Here is a 9225-nt window from a genome sequence, read left to right on the forward strand (position 1 = left end):
ATCTTGTGCCCCCGCCCCCACCCTTCCCTTTCCGAGTATCCAATGCCCATTAAGTCACGCTGAATGACCATGCATGCCCATGGCTTAGCTCTCACGTATAAGTGACAATATGCATGCGGTATTTGGTTTTTTGTTGTTGGGTAACTTCACTTAGAATCATGGCCTCTGGTTCCGTCCAAGTTGCTGCAAAAGACATTATTTCATTCCTGTTTATGGCTGAGTAGTATTCCATGGTATGTTTACACCACATTTCCACATTTTCTTTATCCACTCAGTTGGTGGGCATTTAGATTGGTTCCATATCTTCACAATTGTAAATTATGCTGCAATAAACATACAGGTGCAGGTGTCTTTTTTATAAAATGACTTCTTTTCCTCTGGGTAGTTTCCTAGGAGTGGAATTGCTGGATTGAATGGTAGATCTACTTTTAGTTCTTTGAGAAATCTCCATACTGTTTCCCATAGAAGTTGTACTAATTTACATTCCCACCGACAGTGTATAACTGCTTCCTTTTTGCTGCATCCATGCCAGCATATGTTGTCCGTTGACATTTTAACAATGGCCATTCTGACAAGGGTAAGGTGATAATAGCCCATTGTAGTTTTAATTTGCATATCCCTAATGATTACTGATATTGTCCATTTTTTCATGTTTGTCGGCCATCTGTTTCTCTTTTTTTGAAGAATGTTCATGTCTTTTGCCCACTTTTTAATGGGGTTATTTTTTTCTTGCTGATTTGTTTGAGTTCCTTATAGATTCTAGACATTAATCCTTTGTCAGATGTATAGCTTATGAATACTTTCTCCCATTCCATAGGTTGTCTGTTTATGCCGTTGATTGTATCTTTTGCTGTCCAGAAGCTTTTTACTTTAAGTTGTATTTATTTATTTTTGTTTTTGTTGTATTTGTCTTTGAGGTCTTAGTCATAAATTCTTTACCTAGGTCAATGTTGAGGATAGTTTTTTCTAGATTTTCTTCTAATATATTTATGTTTTCAGGTCTTACATTTAAATCTTTAATCCATCTTGAGTTAATTTTTGTATATGGTGAGAGATGGGGATCCAGCTTCATTCTTCTGCATGAGGCGGTCCAATTTTCCCAGCATCATTTTTTGAATAGAGTGTCCTTGTTGATGGACGAATACATTTGCACAGCTTATGTAGTGGGCGAGTGGGCAGTATTGATTAAAATGAATGGCATATATCACTTGTTTCAATAATTTTCCTTCAAGGGTTTGACCTTACAAATTTATTTGCCTTATGGGAAAATATGAATGTTCAAAAATATTCATGTCAGCATTACTTGAATTAGCCAAAAAAACCTAGAAATTCCTTAAATATCCATCAATATGTGACTAAGTAAATACATGTTGGGTTATCCCTGTAATGGAACCCTACGCAGCTACCAACAATATGAAGAAGTTTTATCTGTGACGTTTGGGAAACCCGGTCTCATACAAGTTGTTAAGTGAAAAAAGCAAGGTGCGTGATCGTATGCATTGAGGCGTCATCCTTGACTCTACTCTTTTCTTCTGGCACATCTGGACTTTCCCCTTGTTATGTCCACTCCACAGATCCTCCCAGGGGCCACTTGTTGTTCAGGTGCTGTCTCGACTCCAGCACTGACTCTTCAGAGAGGCCTTCGCTGATCACTCTGTGTGATGTTGCCTCTCTGCCCTCTCTCATGTTACATGCTTTAGTCTCTAATAATCTTTCATTATTCAAATTATCTTACTTGCTTTTTTCACTTTCTAATTGCCCATTCCTCCCAACATAATGTAAACCCTATGAAAGGTTGTCTGCTTTACTCACCATGGTGCTCACAGTCCCTAAGAGTGTCTGGCATGGAGTAGATGCTCAATAAATTGTTGAATGAATGAGACCATATTTATGGTATGCTAGCATTCATAAACAAAAATACACAATGTGTGTGCCCATGTATGTCCTGTGTGTTTTATGCATGCACACTCACACACACACATGTTGGTGACAAAGTAAAAGTCCGACTGGGGAACAGAGGGGGACAGATCCATAATTTTCATTGAATACCCTCCTTACATACATGTGTGTGTTACTTATTCAATAAATGTTTTCCAAAATAAAGATACAGGATAGGCAGAGGAAGAGGAATGCACAGCAGAGGGTATTTAAAAAGAAAAAAAGAGAGCAATCAGAAAAGTGGAAGAAAATCCATGATATTGTGGTGCCATGGAAACTAAAAAAAAGTTTAAGGATGGAGTTATCAAGAGTGCCAAATGATACTCCTATTTCTAGAATACTATGATACTGGAGCCAAAAATGGCTTTAGAGAGGCCTGATCCAGCCCAGAAAGCACCAAATTCACCTGTGCAAACCTCTGCAATGCATGTGCAAAGGCCTGCTGGCCAAACGACAAAGCACAGGCCCAGAAATGCTGTCTAGCCAGAAATCACACAGTGCTGGCCAGGCGCCCGCCAGTACTGAAACACTGTGCAGAAGCCACTGGAATCCCATGTAATCAACTCCTGGAGGGGGAAATAACATGGACTTTCATTTTAAATGTCAACATGTTTGACACTGTTTTAAGATTTCTACCAGGCTTTGTTTTATTCGGGTAGGGCAAAGTGATAGACACAGAAACAGCTGCCTTTGAAAGAAGAGTGTGTTACTCACAGTTCGCAAGAGAAGGGGGCATGCCATGCCAGGCAGGGTCATGTGGGAGGCACAGGGGCTGGTTGGGAGGCAGAGGGAGAGAGGCGAGAACATGGCCCAGAAGCTTGATTGTGGGTTCTATGAGAAGGAATGGGCGAGGTGGGGTAGAAAGCTTGAGCAAGTCTAGGATTGGATAGTTTGAATAATGTTAGTGGGCTGTGGAGTATAAGGATGGTCTCAAGTTGCTCACCTCGCCCTGGGGTGATTGGGGCAGGGGAAATGTCAGCTTGCTATGTGAGAGTTAGATACAGGAGGTGGTTGGAGACGTGGGCTCTGGGTTCACTGGTTTGCGTAACAACGGCATCCTCACAGGGGAGGTGTTTGCCATCTCCAGGAATTGGCTAGCATTGGAACTGGCAGTCTCTCCCAGGCCAGCAAGGTCCCCAGGATGCTGAAGCATCATAAAATATAGAAAATAAAAATTGAGATCAATACACAATAAGACAATAAAATATTTCTTTGGCCCTTCAACGGGACCATCCCTGAGTCCAGTTGTCCTTCTGGAACAAATCCCACCGTGGAGATGAAACCAATGCCTCATCGAATCTCTCTCCACCGCAGCTTCTTACTTCCCAGCTGTCATTTTCTTGTTCTGAGACCTTCCCTCTAGATCTGCATCAACAGCTCCTCCCCGCTGGCCCCCCATGTTCTCTCCATGTGTCAGACGCCAAAGGGAAGCTCCTTTGCTTTCCTTCAAAACTAAGATCTCTTGGATTAACTCTCTAATTACTTGAGCCAACACTCTCAGCTCCATTGTCGGTGGGTTCTATACAACCCATTTACAAACCTCAATCCTGTTTCTCTAACTCCCCAAATACCTGTGAGTGCTTAGTACTGCTGAAGACAAATCTCATTACTGCACAATACCGCTATCTCAGAGGGTCCCTTCCTTGGCGGTGCACTGGAATCACCCAAAGGCATTTTAGAATACCGATGTCTGGGCCCAATCACCAGAGATTCTGACTTACTTGGTCTTGGTGTAGGTCGGACAGTGGCATTATCAAAAGCTCCCTTCAGGCAATGTTAAGGTGCAGTCAAGGTTGAGAACCACGGCCATGTAGAAAATCAGTTACACTCATCTTTCACAGTAGAAGAGCTTTCCCTCCTCCTGCTTAAATTTAATCCTCCTACTTGGGTTCTAGATCCATCTTCTCCCACCTCCTCAGAGAGCTCATACATTACTTACTGTTACTGTCTCCCATGCTTTGAACCCAGATTATGAACATCTTTAAGATAGGTAAGTGCCAATTACCTTTATTATACAGGTCCTTTTTCTGGAGGTAGAACTTGTAGCTGAGGGGAGGTGGCTAGGTCACCAGGAGTTTGCACTTCCGAATCAGTGAATACTTCCCCATGTGGAAAGGCTAGAAGAAGGGAAGAAGCTGGAACACCCTTATCCAGAAGGAAAAAAGAAAGGTGAAGTAAATGTGGAAGATACATATTAAATCTTTAACAAAATTTCTCTGGATACAAGACAGTTTCCCTCATCTAAGCCAAGGCTCACTAAGAAGTAATATTTGTGTAGCCCTTTGGGGGGCAACATTTCTCCAAGAAATTATTTGTGTTGTAGAAGATAGCTAAGCCTTTATATGAAGCCTATTAACGACTTAAGTCTTTGCCAAGAGCTTCTGAAATTCCAATCCCATATGGTGGAGATCAAGATTTCTATGATCCTCCTGATGATGGGTAAATATTACAACGGGAGGAGGGGGCCTCCCGACCACATCCTCTCCCTGAACCCACCACTTGGCTCTCTCACCTGCTCCCAGGGTTCGTATGCCCTGAAGCATCTGCCTCCTCCCCTGGCAGCTGATCTATTGGTCTTAGCATCTCATCGCAGAAATTCACGTTGTCTCCAGCCTTCAGCTGCTCCCTAAAGTAGTTGCTACCTTCTAAGAAACAGTCAAAAAAGTGAGTTTCATCCATTCTGTGTCATTACAATTAAAACACATAACCACAAAGAGAAAAGTAAAGTTCTTCATCTAAAGGTTGCTGGAACACGGCACCTGCAGAAGCAAGGCTGGGACTCTTAGAAAAAGGTGGCAATGCCATGTCTCAGGGGCACAGAGCCAGGCTACCTGGGTCTGAATTCTGTTTCCTCCGGGTCCTGACTGTGACCTTGGACAGGTTACTCTAGCCTCTTTTGACCTCTGAGTCTTCACTGGATAATCCGGAGTTGATATTAGCACCTGCATCACAGGGCTGCGATAATTAAAGTTACCATAGGAAATGTGCTTAGAACAGTGCCTGGCCCTCTTAGCTATTACCAGGAAAGGACCATTAATGGGAGATATTTTCTGGTGGGCAGGATCAGTGCTGAAGTCCTGAAGCTATTCTAGGCAAAGACAATTGTTAGCCTTATATCATAGGCCTCATGCCTTACCATGACACACCTTGGAAAAAATGAGCATGTACGTGTATACGTGCATAGGGCCTGGGCAAGGGGGTTGTTGGTTGGAATAGAAGGAAAAGAAGAAAGCAGGTGTCCAGTCTACCTTTTCCGTGCCTGCTTGGGTAGGGCTTGGGTAGTTCTCTGTCCAGGCTCTTGCATCTTTGCTGTTGTTTTTGTTGTTGTTGCCCCTGGATAAATTCAGGATCACAATATGGTTGCAGTTTTGTTTTGCTGAACTGCTCTCTGGCACTTTCCTGTTATGTGAGGGGGTTCTGAGACAGGAGGTCAGCAGAGTAAACTGACAGGACAGACTGAGATCTGGCTTGGGGGTGAGGCTGAGATCAACAGGGCAGATCTGTCAGAGTTTTGGTTGCATTTTTTAAAAAATAACCCATTCTAGTTATTTAAACAGAAAGGTCATTTATAAGGGACATCAAAGACTTTCAGAATCTGTAGGAGGACTGGAGAGTCAGGCATGGAGACAATGAAGCCAGGAACCCACCCACAGCACACAACGGGACCGCTCCGGTAAGGACCCCACAGTTCTGCTGGGGGCCAGACACCAGGCTCTCGGCCCTGAGAAGCTGGGTGCTCTCATCCCCTCCTCCTTCTCTACATGAGACGCCTGCTTCTTCACCTCACCCCTTTCCAAAACAAAATCATGCACGGACATCTGATTGAGGAAGCCTCAGATATGGGGAAGAGGTCAGCTATAATGCAGAATGGGATTTGAGGAAAGGAGCAAAGATGTTTCAGGTGATTTATTAAGAAGGCTTGCTGTGGGATGCGGGAGGAGCCCCCCAACCAACCCCAAAACCAAAACAAATAACCGGCAACAATGCAACGGGAATTAAGGGCCAACGGGAAGAAGCAAGTAAAACCCAGCCAAAAAGCAAAAAAAAAAAATCTAAGGAGCTTCAGTCATGGTGTGCTTACATTTGCAAAACATGGGCCTATTTCGGCTTTGTCCAATGTCGCTACTAAAGCTGAAAGTCGTTTGTCTTTGTGAAATGTTTTGCTACATGAATAGCTAAAATTAAAAGCTTTAACAGAAGAAATTCACTCTAAAAATTTTTTAAAAATCATTTTATCCATAATATTCCTGGAAAACTATGTTATCAAAGAATACAATGTTATATAACACATTGTATTTTCCTATAAGAACAATATCATAAATAGAGGGCTGGTTTTCTGCCTAAAAGTTTCCATTAAATTAATACTCTAGGTGGCCAAAAATGTATCAAAAGTACTATAAACCTTTAAAATGATTTAAAGTAGTGAAATAAATATTCTAATGCCTTATAAAATATCATAAGAAGTACCTACTTTTAATGCAAGGGTCCCAATAATAAAATGCACATATAAGTCATAAAAAATATAACCTGATGGCATTATAAACTTGATTTTTTAAATAATATTCTAGCTTTAGTAATATTTTAGAAAGTTTTGTAGTTTTTCTTAGAAATAACTTTAGAATAAATATTTGGAGAACCTAAATAACTTGAAATTGTTTATCAAGGATGTTTGAAATAGAGATCTTTTTCTCAAAATATATTTCTCTTTTATAAGCAGAAGGCTTCAAAATCATTCCACTGATCTTAATACTACCTCAAACTGGTAGAGTAGGATGTTAAATATACATTTGATGATGACAATATTGATAACAATTACAGTACTTCTCCCACTAAAACTCTTAAAAATGAAAGAGACAATCCAACGTAAGGCTTGGAGTCAGACCCCGACTCCACTTAGGACATACTGGACATTGGGTCAGCCTTGCATAGCGTAACTCAGACCAATTTTCTCCTTCCTAGAGTGTCTATGAAATTCTTTGAAATTAGTTAAGCACTCTACGAATGGAAACTTTTTTTTTCTTTTCATGGATAAAGGAGAAATTGAAAACCCTCCCAGCAAGATCAGAGCTGGAATGTCATCTTTTTTATGGAAGTTGGAAGAATATTTTTGGATTCTTTTTCGCTAGACTTAGAGATGGATGGAGAGAGGGAGGGGGTCTTTAAGGCAGTTTCTCAGGGCAGCACCCCTCACCTCCCCACCCTTTCTCCAGGGCACTGGCTATACGTTCACTGTCAACAGGAACAGAGGTAAGATGGAAAAGGGCTCTCGTGCCTCTGCAAACAGCTTCTGGACCCCAATTTGCTCTTGGATAATCATTCCCAGCCCCTATGTATTTTCCTTTTTGGCCTCCCTTTGGTTTCAGTGTCCCCGGGTCCACCCTGCCTGGCCAGAAGGGAGCTTCCTAAGCTGGAATTCAACCTCTCCTTTCAGCTCGCCCCCACCAGCCCTCTGTGGGCCAGAGTTGGCTTCCAGGACGGGATGGAGCCCTGAAGCGTTTTGCATTTAATGCAAAGTTTGAGGAGCAACTCCAACCAATGGAGCTTCTGCAAAGGTGCCTCCAAAATATCTCTTACAGCCTCCTGAGGGTGGCATAAAACACTTCGTGTTCGATGCAGAGAACTGTTAAAACAGCTTGTATTTTGCAAAAGAGAAAAATAAGAAAATGTTTAGTTTACAAGCCTCAATAGGATAGAAGCAAATGTGTGAGGAGATAAAAATTAATTTCTGTTCATAGCATTGGCTCGACTAGCACCTTTCTCCTAAAGTGTTCAAAGTTCAACACAAATATGCCAGACGTTCACGGAGGGCTTGCCAAGGACCGGACACTGCTGAGTGCTCTACACAGATTATCTCGTTTAATCTTCACAAGAGCCCAGGAAGCAGATATTATCACTCACCTTATTTTACACTGGAAGAAACTGAGACAATGGAGACTTTTACTTGCCCATCGTTGTTAATGCAAAAGATGAGAGCCAAGATTCAGATGCGGGCAGCAGGGTTTGGAACGTACACCTGTGCTGCCTCCAGAGGGGTCGTGGTCTGCCAAGGAGATGAAACCACCTCTGTTACACAGAGGGCATCCGATCCTGAGAAGATTTTAAAGTCTTGGGAAAATGTCACAGTCAGGATGGGATTCCCAGGTTCCAGACCACCAGATCTCAAATCTATTGTGTTCTAGAACTGGCCCACTGAGCAAGCTGAATTCACAGGGCATAATCAGAAAATAGCTGTGTTCTTCCTTACTCCATACCATCAGCCAGCACTGCGGGGTTGGTCCTTCCCTACCCTTGGACTAAATCCACGTAGCATAAATTTCCTGCTTCTGCCTAGAAAATAAAAAGGGTTTTAGTTACTTTCAGTCCTCAAAACATTCTCCTATCACTCTGAAAAATATCCAGTGTAGTGTAAAATCAATACTCTGAACCTCATTCTAAAATGAAGCTTCCTTTGCCTCCAAAGCCCAAAAGCTTAAAGTGGATAAATTGGCTTCTTCTGTCTTCTCTAACCTTCCTAACTTCCTCACCTCCTTCCCTACCCGGCCCCCACTAGACCCTTCTGACACATCCCAGGATGGAGCAGGGGAAAGAGCCAGGTGAGGGCAAAATGTCCTTGCTGATGGGCAGTAATGCCACCTGGGAGCTGAAGGAGCACAAGAAAGAGGTCAGACTCAAGAAGACTAGTCAAGGTATGGAGAACAAAGCCAGAGCGTTGTTAATCGTGAATTAGTGCCTGGAAAACCTGGGGACCGGAAGGAGGTAGGAGATTAGAATCTGTATTAGTTTCCCATTGCTGCTGTAACAAATCATTACAAATCTGGTGACTTAAAACAGACACATTTATTCTCTTACACTTCTGGAAGTCAAAAGTCCAAAATCAATTTCACTGGGCCAACGCAAGGCTTTGGCAGGGCTTGTTCTTCCTGATGGCTTCAGAGAAGAACACATTTCCTTGCCTTTTTCAGCTTTTAGTGGCCACCTGCATTCCTTTGCTTGTGACCCCTTCCTCACATCCTGACAACGTCTTGCCATCACTATGACATCTCCTTTTTCTCATTCTCATCTTCCTGCCTCCCTCCTAAGGGGACCCTGTGATTATATCAGGCCCACTTGGATAGCCCAGGATAATCTCCCCATCTCAAAATCATTAACTTAATCACACATGCAGAGGCCCTTTTGCTAAATAAGGTAACATTCACAGATTTGGGAGATTAGGGTAGGATGTGGACATTTGTGGGCGTCATTATTCAGCCTATCACGGGATCCAAAATGTTAGGGCAAAACTGAAGC

Source organism: Propithecus coquereli, unplaced genomic scaffold (genome assembly GCF_000956105.1).
Source record: "Propithecus coquereli isolate 6110/MARCELLA unplaced genomic scaffold, Pcoq_1.0 Scaffold334, whole genome shotgun sequence".
Taxonomy (NCBI): domain Eukaryota; kingdom Metazoa; phylum Chordata; class Mammalia; order Primates; family Indriidae; genus Propithecus; species Propithecus coquereli.